General features: G+C 39.2%; 1 protein-coding gene across 7 annotated transcripts in view; it reads left to right on the top strand.

Annotated features, from left to right (window-relative positions):
- LOC130904772 (protein phosphatase 1 regulatory subunit 29) overlaps positions 1-17,203 on the top strand; it is a 137,834-nt gene that overhangs the window by 76,670 nt on the left and 43,961 nt on the right. The window lies entirely within an intron of this gene.

A 17,203-nucleotide genomic window follows, 5' to 3' on the forward strand; every position in this document is an offset into this window, starting at 1 on the left:
TATGCAGAAATGTGAAAAATTCCAAAAGGTTCAGATACCTTTTCATACCACAATGTACAATGTATACTATAGTTTGTATTGAGGATGTTTTAAGAAATATACAATGATTGTAATCCAACAACAATAAACAAAATACTGCCTGCTGATTACATGTCTAACCTCGCAATAATATCAACAAAAATGGATAGCAGAATAACCCACATATCTTTTTCACGTATTCAAACCTCAGTCTAATCAGCTACTTAAGTCCAATGTCACTTTGAAAATCAGACGACCGTAATTAATCATATGGTCTATTGTTGTATCTAAAAATAAAAAAATCCAGATCATTAATAACTGACATTTTAAGGCACGCTAAGGAAAAACTAATCAGGGAGTCCACATTACCATTTTTGCTTTCATTTTACTGACTAGCAGTAGTGGTAGATTTAAAACTCAAACATTTAACACTGTTGAACATATTGATATGGAGAGCGCTTTTACTTACATCATTACCAGTGTTGTTAATCTTACTTAAAAAAAAAAAGTAATTAATTACAGTGACAAATTACTTCTCCCAAAAAGTAATTGAGTTAGTAACTCAGTTACCTGAAAATAAGAGTAATTAGTTATTAGCAATTAGGTAACTGGTGTTACCTTCCATGTCCCCCCCCCCGCCCCCCCAAAAAAAACATAGTAACTTTTGCTATGTTTTGAAGTCATTTAATGTTGCGAATCAACCGTTAAAGTTGTTAAAATTGCTCCCATTATTGCATTATAATAATACATTTTATTTAGTTCCCTTCTGTCTACTTTCGACATGTGAAAGTTTTAACACTGTTTCACCATTTCAAGTCAAGATTTTGCCGATTTAGGAGTATTTTAGATAAAAAGTTACTTAGATTTGCTAGGAAGGCTCTCTACAACAGAGCCTTCCTGAGAAGTCTGCTGCTTTAAGATGGCGGCTGTTTACTAACGCCGGTGAGTCGATCAATTTGCATCTAGTTCTCTATACATGTGCTAACTCCGCCGTGTCTGTCATTTCACATCTAGTTATTTATACATATGATATCTACCTTAGCATCATTTGGGCGTAGTTTGTAGGCTATTGGCTACAGTCAGGTGTTATTGGAGCCACCTAGCATCGCGTTTGCAATGGCGTCACAACTCCCTTCCCTCCTCCCCACTCTCGCTCTGCTCTCTCGTCTCCTTGAGTCGTGTCTCTCAAAGACTTTTTCTTGCGTCAAAAAAATAAAGCCGTTAGTAACGCCCTGATACTCTAACGCCGTTATTAATAACACTGATCATTACAGTACCCCATGCGTTTTACACTTTCACATACACTACGGAGTGGAGCTGCTGGCTGCCATGCCCACTGGGAGCAATTTAACATTCAGTGTCTTGCCCAAAAACACTTGCTGCGTCGAAGTCCAAATCAAACCATTGACCATTGTGTCACCCGGTGGACCGTTCCCCCAATTAATGGGCAAATACATTTATAAACTCTGTTCCTGTGTGCAATCACAGCAAAGCGATAGAAGCAAAGCATGAGCCGCTGGACTACATTTTTGCACTTAAAGTATTGGAGATGTGTAAAATATGGTATACGATATATAGCTGGTATCATAGTCCTTCTAAAAAATTAGCATATTGTAATAGAGTTCATTATTTTCTGCATTGTACTGATAAACATTAGACTTTCATATATTTTAGATTCATTACACACAACTGAAGTAGTTCAAGCCTTCTATTGTTTTAATATTGATGATTTTGGCAAAAAAGTCCAGAAAAAACAAAAATCTCTAATTAGTACATCATGAAAACGTACTCTAAATAAGCTACTAACCTAATCATCTGAATCATCGAATCAACTCAAAACCCCTGCCAAAAATTCCTGAGGCTTTTAGAAACTCCCAGCCTGGTTCATTACTCAAAACCGCAATCATGGGCAAGACTGCAGACCTGACTGCTGTCCAGAAGGCCATCACTGACGCCCTCAAGCAAGAGACTAAGACACAGAAAGAAATATCTGAGCGAATAGGCTGTCCCCAGAGTGATGTATCAAGGCACTTCAGTGGGAAGTCTGTGGGAAGGAAAAAGTGTGGAAGGAAACGCTGCACAACCAGAAGAGGAGACCACACCCTGAGAAAGATTGTGGAGAAGGGCCGATTCCAAACCTTGGGGGACCTGCAGAAACAGTGGACTGAGTCTGGAGTAGAAGAGTCCAGAGCCACCGCGCACAGACGTGTGTGAAACAGCGGCAGAAGCGCCTGACCTGGGCTACAGAGAAGCAGCACTGGACAGTTGCTCAGTGGTCCAAAGTACTTTTTTCAGTTGAAAGTAAATTTTGCATGTCATTCGGAAATCAAGGTGCCAGAGTTTGGTGGAAAACTGGGGAGAAGGAAATGCCAAAATGCCTGAAGTCGAGTGTCAAATACCCGCAGTCAGTGATGGTCTGGGGTGCCATGTCAGCTGCTGGTGTTGGTCTACTGTGTTTTATCAAGGGCAGGGTCAATGCAGCTAGCTACCAGGAGATTTTGGAGCACTTCATGCTTCCATCTGCTGAAAAGCATTATGGAGATGAAGATTTCATTTTCCAGCACGACCTGGCACCTGCTCACAGTGCCATAACCACTGGTAAATGGTTTACTGACCATGGCATTACTGTGCTCAATTGGCCTGCCAACTCTCCTGACCTGAACCCCATAGAGAATCTGTGGGATATTGTGAAGAGGAAGTTGAGAGGCACCAGACCCAACACTGTGGATGAGCTTTAGGCCGCTATCGAAGCATCCTTGGCCTCCATAACACCTCAGCAGTGCCACAGGCTCATTGCCTCCATACCACGCCGCATTGAAGCAGTCATTTCTGCAAAAGGATTCCCTACCAAGTATTGAGTGCATAGCTGATATAATTATTGAAGGTTGACTTTTTTTTTTGTATTAAAAAACACTTTTTTGTATTGGTCGGATGAAAAATGCTAATTTTTTCAGATAGGGATTTTTGGTTTTTATTGACTTTCTTGCCAAAATCATCAATAAAAAGGCTTGAACTACTTCAGTTGTGTGTAATGAATCTAAAATATATGAATGTCTAATGTTTATCAGTACATTACAGAAAATAATTAACTTTATCACAATATGCTAATTTTGCTATATAATATGCTAAAAGAGGGACTAGTATAGTAGTTATTTGTACTTAAAATAAAAGTACCGTATTGGCCTGAAAATAAGACTGCCCTGATTATAAGACGACCCCCCTCTTTTTCAAGACTCAAGTTTGAAAAAAGACTTTTTGAACACCAAATTAATTTTTATACAGCAAACAATTACAGTACATCTGAAACAAATGATTATAACAATATATTTGAGAGAAAAAGCATGTTATTTTGCCTCATTTAAATCTTAATATCTGAACATTTAAATATGTAAACCAAAGTGCAATCACATTCGTAAATGAATGGCTTCTGGTTTTTGAAATGTAAATAGAAGAATCCATTGTGGTAAAACAACAAAATTGCAATAACTGCTTTAACCATCAAAGTGAAGTCTAACTGTAACTGTAGTCTTGAAACAAATCTGAATAAGGAAAAACATTGCAATAAAATAATGCAAACTGGTTAAACTAGTAGCTGAGATCTGTCATGACAGAACATCGCTTCAATGATAGCTGGCGCCATCTAGCGTCGTGAATGGGGAGAGTAGCTGAGATCTGTCATAACAGAACATCGCTTCAATGATATCTGGCCTCATCTAGCGTCGTGAATGGGTATAATGTCTAGACCGTGAATATAAGACGACCCCCTCTTTTTCAATCTTATTTCAATGCAAAAAACACCGTCTTATATTCGGGCCAATACGGGAGATCACAACAGCCAGTTGCTATGAAAAGACAATGTTGGAGAACAGTAACATTGTATTGAAATTACCTCTATATATTTTTTTAATTAGGTTGAAATGAAATGTAGCTGCGTCTGAGAATAAATGCTTCCATACTGTGTATTGATATATATATTTTACCCTCAAAGGCTTAAGTGCTTTATGTTGTTTATGACTGGTTGGAAAGTTGCTTGTGACTCTGTTGGAGATATCTTGTACTTGCTCAAGGGCGGAACTGAACTTCGATGTGAACATTATGCAGTCCGATAACGTAAAGAATTTATGAGTATAAACATGTAAATTGTATATGCTGCATACATGGTTTTCATTCATATTTTATAGTACAAGATTGTGTTCAGACTTGCACTGTGGACCTGTGCACATTAGAAGGAGCACTGACAAGCATCTTCCATTATAATAACATGGTTTATGACTTAATCAACTTGTGTGGCTTAGATTTCGTTAGCTCTTTGCTTTGTACAACATTCCGCTGTTAGGACTTCCACGTGTCTTGCATCTCTTCTTTCTAAACCAGTGTAGATAAGATATCGAAATGTGATTAGTTGTTTTAGATTCTTGATACATTGGTTGCTTCTCTGTTAATTTAGCAGACCTCGCCAACCTTTAGACTTAATTGCTCAAAGCTGGTCTAATGGACCTATCACAAAACCCAGTCCCCAAGGAAAACTCTGAATACCCAAGGCAATTCTCTCACTGACAGTGACTGAGTTAGTGAACGATTTATGGATGGTGGCGGGAGTTCAAATTTCTGAATTTGCACTACCACAGCTGGCAATAGATCTGGTTTTTTTGTTGTTTTTTTTTAATGAAATGTTTTATTTTATTTTTTTTTTTTTATTGTATCCAGAAGCAGACATAGAGGTGAAATGCTACCTCTCCCAACTTAAAAACGATAAACCTCATAGGCAAAATATCTATCTAGATAAATAAGCAACTTAAATCATAAACATACATGTGCAACATGAATACAGAGTAAATAAATTCTTAAGACAAACGGTGAGAGAGCAGCGTGCAGTCTAGTTGACTGCAGCCACATGCTAGGATGTGCGTGTGCGTCCGTAACCAAATGTAATTACGTATTCCTTTCTTTGCAGAAGTGGTGTTTACTTCGGACTTTCAGTGCTGGGTTCTTGACAGCTTAGATTAGCCATATTTTATTCTAGTTGTGTAGTGACAGGCTAATATACAAATAGGCAGTCAAATGTTAGCAAATGGGGGCAAAGTGAAGAACGAACTCGAACATGCATTTCATGTTCCCAAATATTTCAGTGGTCTTTGATGATTTCATATGTTTTTGTTTGCATGCAATCAAGTTATAATTGGCTAAAATAAGCAACCAAGCGGCAGCAATCATTAACATTACTGTTGCCAATACGTGTTACTATTGTTATCTCAGTTTCCACATTGTTTTACCAAGCTTCGGTGCCATCACAGACCATATGCTCATGAGCTTTCGTGAATGTATAATCCAAGAAATGAAGAAATGTCATTTGCCCACGCAAAAATATCAGGAATTAGATTGTTTCAATGGATTAATTTTGTACAATGGGACAGGCGGCTGGACAGAAACTCCATGCTGCGGTCCCACTGCCCCAAGCCAAGCTCTCCTATTTTAATGCATACATTGCACTACCCTCCCCTCACACCCCCATCACGGTGCTGGGTGATGGCTGCCAGTCGGGAACCTGGCAGCCACAGTAATAGGGTGGTAGGTGGGTCCCACACTTTTTTTATATGGCGTGGCTCCCGGGGTGTGGCCTCCCCTCTGCCTCGGCTGCCGGCCGCGGGAGTGGGTTGGGGGGTCGGGTCTCCGATCTTGCATCGCCCCGTGGCAGTTCCTGGGCGTTCTCCTGCCTCCGCCTTCCCCTCTCTTCTCTGGCTGGGCATCTGCCCTGCGCTCCATCGCGGGTCGCTGGCTGGGCGCCGGTGTATCAGCGGGGTGTCGCCTGCACCGGCGGGGGACCCTGCCTTGCCTGGGGCTTGGTGGGCCGCTGGGGGTCCCGTGGCGAGCCGTGCCGGTTGGGGGGCTGTGGCTGTGGCTCGTGGCCCGGGTGGGCGGGCGGGTGTGGGTGTAGGTGTGGGGTTGGTGATGCGTCCCCTCCTGCCATCCCTGAAGCCCGGTTGATGGGCGCGCGGGTGGCCCAGAGGACCACCCTGGGTCCCGGGGGGGGGGACGGTGGCTCCTTTGCTGGGCGGCTGGAGGAGGGATGGGCTGTGCATGGCCCGCCTACCCCCCCGCCCGCCCTCTCTCCCAGGGCTGGCTGGGTGGGGGCCGTGGCCCTGGGTTGGCGCCCGCGCGGTTTCTCCACCCGTCTGCGTGGCTGTCGCGCGCCCGGTGGGGCTTGCGTGCTGCTGGATGTGGTAGGGCATGCTCGGGTCGGGGGTTCCGGTGCCGGGATTGGCGATGCGGCGGCGTAGGGTTGGTTGCCAACGGGCTTACACTCATAAGAGATTCACACGATTACTGGGTTCTAGATCACAGAACTGATTTGTGTACACTCTAACCCTTTCAATCACTTAGCTTATAGTCTTATAGACACCCCCACCCCCATTCTCCTCTTTCACTGGCCAATTGGCCCCCACATGGTGTAAACCGGAAATACATCTCGCTGTAACTAGTAACTAGTTTAGATGTTCAATGTATTTCTTGTTGTTGTTTGTGTATGTGCTTCTTTTCTTTCTTCTCTTGTATTTCTTTTCTTCTGTCCCCCCATAATCCCTTCCTGTTCGCTGCTTTGTCATAATAAAAATGTATTTTGAAGGATCACAATGGGAGTATGTCAGACTCTCCATGTGAAACATTAAAACTGTTCAGAATCCGGGCACTTAGACTTCCATTCTCTGTGTCAAACAGCTGAACAGGACAGGTTTAAAAAAAAAAAAAAAAAAAAAAAAAAAAAAAAATTTGTACAATTTCTACAGTTCTGTTATTGTTAGCCGTGACTTTTCATCTTCTCTGCCCACAACCCAATTCTTGCAATTTCTCCTTATCCATGCGACAGTTCCACATCCTCATCGGCTGTCCATCCGTTCTTTCCATCAATCCTACCACTGCTCTTGTGCTATAATTCATCTCTACACTCAATCTGTAAATGTGCAATGAGGATGCAAATTGTCTTCCTTATGTATTCTCTTTGTTTGACCATCAAGCGACGCTCACTAATGAAAGACAAAAAAATAATAATGAAGAAGCCCTCGATGTTTTTTTTTTTTTTAAGTGGTACGCCATAGTATAATGTTGCGCTATATTTGCGACAAAGCGCGAGTAGCTGATCCCAAACAAAACACCGCTAGAACACACTTTTCACAGAATATGAATAGTAAACCCGAATATGACAATACAGTGATCCCTCGCGACTTTGTGCTTCAAACTTTTTGCCCTCAGTACTTCACATATTTTTTTTCAATTAAAATAACTACAGATAAGCTGTTAAGAGCTGATCGCATAGTCTCACTTCACGTCCCTCCCTCTCCCTGCTCTTTTTTGGTCAGGCAGTGAGTGCACTGGAGTTGCGATGATTGACAGATGTTTAATGCCTAAAGTTTGGTTCTTTGGCAAGATCAAAGCGCCTCATGTGTCAATCATCGTTTAACTTGCTAAACAGTTGTTGCGGCAACTCATTGTGTGTAAGTGAGCCGCTGAGCGGATTTGAGTGGACTCACTCGTTGAAGCGTTTAAAAAAGCCAAGCATTTTTCTGCTTTATTCTTGTTTAAAAATTATTTGGTGGGACAGTTACATGTTTAAAACTTACGTATAATAACATAGTAATAGTAACATAATTATTACATTTGAAGTGCTTAAAAAACATTTATTAAAATTAGGGCTGTCAAAATTATCGCGTTAACGCCCGTTAATTAATTTTTTTAATTAATCACATTAAAATATTTGACGCAATTAACGCAGATGTCCCGCTCAGGCAGATTTAAATGACTGTACAACGAAAAGCTCACTTGTTGTTATGTAGTTTTGCCGCCCTCTGCTGGCGCTTGGGTGAATGACCATCTCGCATATTGCCTCAAACAGATTACAATGAGGCCGTTTATGGACATTAAGAGTGAAGAGAATGCCACCGGCCGCTTGGGGGCAGCGCCGTTCCATACTCATGTTATTTCTTCAAAACATGGGAGAATTAGTAGTTGTGAGACGTTTATGCTGTATTCACAATGCAATGCAAATTGCTATTTGTGCTCCACACATATTTCGGTAAGTTTTCTTTCTTTTAGTGGCAATTATGTGTCTCTTTTTGTATTTTGGGTAAGATATGTACAGATATATGTTATACAATAAAGGCGAGTGGACACAGGCGTTCTTTGGACCGCGCCGTTTATTGGCAACTCCTTCACAACAAACATACAGTGGGGAGAACAAGTATTTGAGTACAAGTATTTTGATACACTGCCAATGGGAAAACCCATCAAATACTTGCTCTCCCCAATGTAAGTATCGTTTAGTGAAAGCACAACAAAAATAATATTCCTATCTCTCCAAAAGCACTTCAGTCTATAGTAATGAGGCCCTATTCTGACACACAGTTAAACAACAATGCAAAATGAACTGGCATTCCATATCAAAATAGCTATGCAAAATACACGTAAAACTTTGGTCACTCTATTTTTATTATTGTTATTTTTATTCTTCTTATTATTATATTAACTCTACTTTTGATTGAAAATTTTACAAATTTTATTAAAACAAAAACATGAAGAAGGGTTTTAATATAAAATTACTATAACTTGTAACTATAACATTTATCGTTTAAGAACTACAAGTCTTTCTATCCGTGGATCACTTGAACAGAAAGAATGTTAATGCCATTTGTGGATTTATTGTGACAATAAACAAATACAGTACTTATGTACAGTATGTTGTATGTATATATCCGTCGTGTGTCTTATCTTTCCATTCCAACAATAATTTACAGAAAAATATGGCATATTTTAGAGATGGTTTGAATTGCGATAAATTGCGATTAATTACGATTAATTAATTTTTAAGCTGTAATTAACTCGATTAAAATTTTTAATCGTTTGACAGCCCTAATTAAAATACAAGTCTTTTGAAAATTAAAAACAAGTCTTATAAATATCTCTTTCCACTGCTAAATCTGAATAAATACCGTAATTTTCGGACTATAAGACGCTACTTTTTTCTTTTATTTTCAGTCCTGCAGCTTATAGTCCTGTGCATCTTGTTTTTTTATTTATTTGGGTTCATAGCTACCACCTCATTTGACAGCTGCATCACAAGACTGTCATATGACCATCATACTTATGACATGACACTATCATGGGCATTACTGAGTGATTATGACAGATGTCATGAAGTATCATCCGGCAAATTATGTCCCTAACTCCATTTATGTCCAGCTTGGATCTTTTACATCCATTCAAAAGTGAGATAATTTGCCGGATAACAGTAAATGTGCCATTCTGCACTTGTGATTATACTGTGCAATATCCAAAATTCCTCACTACTGTATTTTAATTTGCTTCCAATTCTGTACTTTATATTTGCACTGCTGCACTGCCACCTATTTTTTCCCTCTGTACTATGTACAGACTATTAGTGTGTTTTCGAATGTTTGCTGCTAATGTTATACATTAACGGCCACATCACGCCATCCTCTGAGCTACCTATATCTTTGCTGCTGTAACACCGATACTTTCCCCATGGTGGGATCAATAAAGGTCTTCTTATCTTAAATAACATCTGTTAAAAGCATTCATTAATTTACAGTGTCATGTTATAATTATGATTGTCAAATGATAGTCTTATGGCACCACTATAAAAGTGTTACCAAATACCATCATTAGCAATTAATGAAACAACTGGAACAGTAACTTGAAGAAATAATTAGCACAGAACATGAATTTTGATTGTTATTTACATCTGTAGCACTCCAAAGCATGCTACGAGGCATGTTGTATGACAACAGTTTTGACAGCAGGTGGCAACAGAGGTTGACCGTCTTCCCCAAGATAGCAGTGATGGCCAAATGAAGCTTCTTGAAGCAATGAACCTTTGCAGCCAATTGGTTCAAAGCTTCATGGTGGTTTATTTGGTCTTAAGACAGTATGATGCCACTATCAAATATAGGGATGGGAATTGATAAGATTTTTACGATTCCGATTCCATTATCGATATTGCTTAACGATTCAATTCTTTATCGATTCTCTTATCGATTCTAATTTGGGGAAAAAGAAGAACAAACGTTTTGATTGGCATCGAGTTTGTTTAATCAGAAGTCACAACCCTACAAACTCACAACGAGATCAAAAGAGGCCCAAAGCCTCAATGTTAACTGTGGCAATAAGTGGCAAATACACAAGAATGTGTAACATTTTACTGAAAGATTTATCTAATAGAAATAAAAAATATTGGTATATATTGGCAGATAGATTGTTGTTCTGCCTTTGGCAATATGTGTTAAAGCAGGGGTCCCCAAACTTTTTTCCTGTGAGGGCCACATAACTTTTCCCTTCTCTGATGAGGGGCCGTGGTCAGTTTGTAACAGAAAAAGTGTGACGATTACAGAAGTGCATAAATGTAAAAAAATATTGTTTTTCAGAAAGCCACAATCAAATAACCCTTTCTGGATTCTTCAAGGAATGAAAGTAAATAAAATAAAAATAATAATATAATATAATATAATATAATATAATATAATATAATATAATATAATATAATAATAATAATAATAATTAATAATAAAAACACTATTAATTAAATAGATAATAACCAAATAACCCTCTCTGAATTCTTCAAGGAAAAGGTCAGGAAATAAATAACACGATTGAGAAAAAAAAAAAAAAATTCAAAATGGCCAGACCAAATGTGGAGACGGGCCGTATTTGGGCCGCGGGCCGCAGGCCGCAGTTTAGGGACTGCTGGGTTAACGTGTATTATTTACCATTACATTGAAATGCATGCCTTTTAGTTTTTGTGGCGCTTACATGCTCAAGTGGGGGCGCCCTTGCACTTCCTCACGCGAAGAAGAACGCGCTCACGTGAAGAAGAGCGCGCTTACACCCGAAGAAGAAATTCCGCATCCAAGCGAGTGAGCGAGTTAGTGAGAGAGGGAAACACTTCTACAAGCCTACGTTCTTTGTTAATGTTAATATCTACAGAGGCAACGCCTGTATGTATTATCTTTTGTGTTGTTGTTGTTGTGTTTCCACTCGCGATCGGACACTTAAATCCAGTTGTGTAGTGGTTTGAACGATGTGCTAATGCTAGCGAAAGAATGCTAACCATTTGTTATTACTGTTATTAGCAGCTAATCATCGCTTATTTACGTTGATGCAAACCTGTTTGTTATTGGGGACGAAATTGATTTGTTTCATTTCTATTCTTAGTTTCACTCTTCAAGTGATGGTTGAATAAAGTCAGCAAATTATACCAACGCCTTCTGCATCGTCATTTGGGAGTTTAGCTAGCTGTATAGCCAGGACTGAGCTTTAGCCTCTCTGTGAGGACAGCGCAATCGTATTCCCTCCCGATGCAGTTATCTCCACCTTGCAATGACTGCAAGTCGCTTTGTTGTAATTTTTCCTCGTAAAGTGAAGACACACTTTCGAGCGTTTGAACCTACGTGCTGTCATTGTTATGTTTATGGCTGCAATGCTCGTGCTTACCCGTCGTAACCTTTCATTTTCACGCTCTTTCCTGGTGAAGTGTAGTCAAACTTTGGAGTGAGTGGTTCTTGGCGCCATGCTAGTTTGATGCGTCTGGACAACAAGACACGTCACGACGCAATACGCGTCTTTAGGAATCGTTAAAGGGATCGTTAAGGCTTTTTCATTGTGATGTCGAGGCCTCGAAACACTCGGAACCGGTTCCGAATTGGAATCGGATTTCGATTCCCATCCCTCATCAAATAAAGTTTAACCGGTAAATATTTTTTGGTGTAAATATCCCATAACACAGTGAGGACAGCTGCAGATTATTTTCCAGATAGCTATGAACAAATGCTATTTTCTTGCCAAATTTGAAGGGTGCGGCTTATAGTCAGGTGCACCTTATAGTGCAAAAATTACGGTACATTGAACACACAAAATAAATAAAACACTTTAAAAAACTTATCACGGCGGGTTCTGGTCCCCATTAACCGCAAAAAATGAGGGATCACTGTACTGCATTTTAAAAAATGTTTTTAAATTTTTCTCAAATTCTATCTACCGTTAATCATTTATCTTGCCTTAGATATTTTAGGCTAAGTACAAGAAATTGAAGTTAGTTTTATTTTTAATGCTTCATTTAAAAACTTTTAAACTTGCCTGTACAGTTAATGGCGTTTTTCTGATGGTAGCGGTATATAGAAAAAAAATATATATATAGAGGTCAACTAGTTTCACAGAATTGTGTTTGAGTTTAAACCTTCCACTGTTTCACAAAAAAGTAGAACTTTGCAGAAAATGCTCTTTTTTTTTTTTTCACTTCAATGTTATCAACCATAAATGTGTGTGTGTGTGGGGGAGGGGGTATGCTTGTTGGTTATCAACAAGTGCTTTATTTCTTCAATGACATATTATGTTAAGCTTCTTGCATTAGTCTGTAAGAGCTTTCAAGAGGGAGATAAATGGACGCTGGATTAAAGGGGAGCACCCACAATGAGGAGAAGGAGATAAAGTCGCAGAAAGGCAGGTGAGATCATCAATTAGGGGTGATTTAGGAGTGGAAGTCGAGGGAGAACATTGGTGAGATGGGGAGGGAATCAAGTGTTAGCATTGGGGAAGAGCGAGCTGTTCCCCTTCATGTGCATGCGAAGCAAGAGGTTGGAAGCATTGAGTTGTAGTGTTGTAATAATTCTTATGAAGAGGCTCAAGTGTTGGCAAGTCTCATCTCATCATTGATGCAGCAGGGCAGCTGGCACACACAATGCTCAACATTCAACTGGAGCCAATTTCATTGAAATCAAGCATCATTTTATCTCTGGACTTCAATTACAGTATGTGTAATAACAATTTGGGTGAAACAAAGCAAGGTAAAGATGAAAATGTTTTCTCAATACGAATAATTTACATCACAAGTCATGTTACTTAATATATTTTTGTCTTATTTTGAGGCCATATTTGATTGAGATAGTGATTTAAATATGAAAATGTATATTGTAGATCCCTGTGCATTCATATAAGGCATATATGTCTGTCAGTCTGCCTGAGAGAGAGTGAGAGTGAGAGTGAGAGAGAGGCCAGTACAGAATTAATATCACTGTACTTTGCTAAAATGTACTATACGTTCTGGATAACCATATCAGATTTTTACCACATATATATTATTCAGTTATTATTATTATTATTTTTTTGCACTTATTACAGTGTTATTAATCCTAATTTGGCCATTTGAATAAATATAGGCACAAAATGTCACCTTCTTCTCCTGTCGCATCAGCTCTGACCTGAAAAATAAATCACAAACTTCCCTGCACTACAAACAGAATGAAATATTACACAGTTCAAACTATGTGAAGCAACAACTTTAATGAGCCACTTGGGAAAAGGTTGGCTGACAACTATACAATGCAAGGAGAAAAGTAATTATACCTCCTGGACATTTTAAGCGAAGCTCATCACGAGTGTAGGAGACTGTATTGTAAATGTGTTTCAGTAAGAGAACACGTCCGGTATTAGCAGTGTAGATTCATAATCTATAAATAGAGTGTGAACTGTCAGCAAGCCAGCAGGTTTACAAGCAGCCCACAGACAACAAATAACTGTAATGCTGTATTCACAGACAATGATAGGAAGGAACAGTTTGAAGTTAAGAGAATTCACACAGATAAATAGATGAATGGATAGGTGAACGAACGGACACAGACAGTCAGATAGACAGATAGATAGTGTACATTAGAAGTGAAATGTTAAATATATTAATTGGATATGATCAAACAACCCCAAAGTGACATTTTGCAGGTTGTCCACTTTCATAAAAAGGCATGTTTATCTATGATGCATTAGGCCATGAACCATGACAGTTTGATACACAGTACGTCTTGCTGATGTGTGCACTTAGTTGTATATCTGCATGGTTGTAAACATCCTATATACCTATATAAAATGATTTAATGTGGTGCATTTATCCTGTTTGCCTTCAGCCTATACATCCCCATAGCCATGTTTCTCGATGCTGTTTATTGCAGCCTCGCTTGCTTCCTCCTCCTCTAATTACATGTTTAAATCTTTCCCCCATCTTTCTCTTCATCTGCCTGTGCTCCCCAACCTCCATTTTCTCCCGTTTCATTTCATCACTTTGTCTCTTTAAAGCTTTCTCTCCATCCTCTATACCTACATTTCATCCGCCTCTAATCTTTTTCTCGTTATTTCGCGCTTACCATAACATGCTGTAACTCTTTTACCTTTTAATAGGTATTTTTTTCCTCTTGCTTTGTTGTTGCAGCCTTTGAGCTGAAAAGGGACAACGCTCTTGACCCGAGACCAAATACTCTTTTTTTGTACTTATGCACACTATCTGTTGCTAAGACTTAATGAGCATGTGACTGTTTCATAACGTACACTGCTAAAGCTAATACAAGCTTTGCTGCATGTATTGATAGACAAAATGTAAAAGCTTGCATTCTATATATTCCTGAACACTCATCTGCAGAAGGGAGTCACTATGTAATGGGGGTATGCATTTGACTGAGCAATGTGGCTCACACTGAACTGACTTCTTCATCGCAGGATCAATTGCCACTCAGTGATGGTGTGGTTGTTCATCGCTATATGTGTCTGACTGGCGAGCACTTTAGCTCACCTGTTGCGCGAAGTCAGCAGGGATAGGCTCCATCAGTCTGCGACCCAGACCAGGATAGATAGTGTTGAAAATGGATGGATAAATAAACAATCTGGGTTATAGTTTCAATGAAAATTTATGTCAGAGATGTGATATCCAATTGTAACCTAAATTCATCTTAGATACTTTCTGATACACTCTAATAGCATTTAAATCCTGTCATGTGTGACAGGGTTCAGAGAACAAACGGACCCAAGTATGCAGAGCTCAGAGCAGGTTTTATTGACAGTGTCCCTGAGAGGGAGAAGGCTTGACTTTCGGCGAGGCCCGGAAGGTTGTTCGAGCGGTGAGGGGGCGAGCAAGGCGTAGGCCCAGGCAGGATGCGTCTAGATCCGGTCTTGTAGCAGGTTGCAGGTCATGGAGAAAAGGCAGAGAGGCATGGACGAGGAGCAGGCCAGAGGCAAAAATCCACAAGGTCAAAAAAGTGTATCAAAATCCGGGAAGACAAGGTATTTAGAAACGCTCGTAAGTTGTAGTGAGGGCTAACAAACTCGCAATGGAACAGAGGGCTGTGGGCAGGGGTGAAAGTGGGCCAGAAAGGTCAGGAACGCAGTTCCGCTATAAGATTCAGGGCTAGAACGCAGTTACGGTATAAGATTCCGGTACACGCTGCTTTGATTCCGAAAATATGACGGCAACTGTCAAAACGCTATGTAAAAAAATAAAAAAATAAATGCCAAGCTGCCACACATGTATTTCATCTCCAAGAAGAAAACAATCTACCAACATCAGACATCAGATTTCCATACACAAGTGTTAACAAAAAGCATAATAAAGTGCTTGTGTAGCGTAATCAGTTTCCAATATTTATTATTTTATCCCACGGACGGGATGAAGGTTTCCCCAGTTGCTGCAGTTATCTGAGTCTGACAATGATGAGTGACATCAATGTGCGAATGCACGCAGCAAAGCAAAACGCCTGGACTCATTTATCCATTCAATTGACTGGCATACTGACATGTGATCAGCAGAGATAGTTAGCTCTGAATGGTTCAAATGTGCATGTTTTCTGGAACAGCAAAAAAAAAAAAGGTTGTTGAATTGTTGCGACAAAAAAAAGGCAATGCAAAATAAAATGGATCAAATCTTTAAGAGCAACGAAAGAATTGAGGAGGTTTATTTATCTTATTTAGTTTTATTTGCTCTGATGGGGAGGTTAAGAACATCTTAGCTGTCAATGTGCACTTTGGACTTATATTTTTTCATTTATATTAGGCTACTTATCCATTTCCTTATGATTTAAAAAAGTCGGTGTTTGCATGATCTTTAAAATATATTCCATTTCACTCTGCATAATATAGCCTAGGTCATTTGTACTTATTTTTCTGAATGTATGTTACTTATATGTTTATTATTATTGAAAAAAAAAAAAAAAAAGTAAATGTTTACATTAACTTCAATTTTAATATACATCCTATGTTCTTAAGTAGATAAAATTGAGATTTGGCTTTTAATATGTGAGGAAATGAGGGAAAATAAAAATTAGGAGGTGGAAGTTATTGCTGTTTTTCTTAAATTTTATTTTGCAAACCATTGAAAAAAATACAATTTTGAATGAAAATCAGTTATTGTATGTGTTATAGAAATAACTGTGCTAAAACAGTTTTTGCGTTTCAGTAGTTTAAGAGGTTTGACCCCCCCAAAATGGAAAAAAAAACCCAAAACATTTCTGGCTCCGTGGCAATCTTCACGTCGGGGAGTTCCGGCAAGTTATTCTAGCCACTTTCACCCCTGGCTGTGGGTGTTTATGAAGGAAGGCTGTGGTAATGACCAGGTGTGCAGGACAGGTGTGTGGAATGAGTGCTGATGACTGGGAGAGAAAAAAAAAGGAAAAGGCGTACAGGCCTGCTTTGGGGCTTTAACAATGTGTTTCTATGCAAGCTAAACAATTACCTACTGTAGTTATGTACTGTTTATACAGTGGTATGAAAAAGTATCAACATTTTGGAATTTCTCACATTTCTGCATAAAATCACCATCAAATGTGATTTGATATTTGTCAAAATCACACAGATGACAAAACAGTGCTTTAACTGAAACCACCCATTATAGGTTTTCATATTTTAATAAGGATAGTATGCAAACAATGACAGAAGAAAAATAAGTAAGTGAAACATCACATTTAATATTTTGTGCACCCCCCCCCATCCCCCAGACGCTTCCTGTAGCTGCACATCAGTCTGGCACATCGATCAGGACTAATCTTGGCCCATTCTTCTCGACAAAGCTGTCTTTAGGTCATGCCACAGCATCTCAATGGGGTTCAAGTCTGGACTTTGACTTGGCCACTCCAGAATGTGGATTTTGTTATTCTGAAACCGTTCTGAAGTTGATTTACTTCTGTGTTTTGGATCATTGTCTTGTTGCAGCATCTATCCTCTTTTTTTCCCCACTGTATTTTTTTAATTGATTTTCCAACAAATAATTCACACCATCAAAAACAACAAACAAACAAACAAAAAAGACACCAGAACACAAAAAACCCAACAACAACAAAAAAGAAAACAGTTGTTCCTCAACCATTATTGAGCT

This window comes from Corythoichthys intestinalis, chromosome 16 (genome assembly GCF_030265065.1).
Source record: "Corythoichthys intestinalis isolate RoL2023-P3 chromosome 16, ASM3026506v1, whole genome shotgun sequence".
Classification (NCBI taxonomy): Eukaryota; Metazoa; Chordata; class Actinopteri; order Syngnathiformes; family Syngnathidae; genus Corythoichthys; species Corythoichthys intestinalis.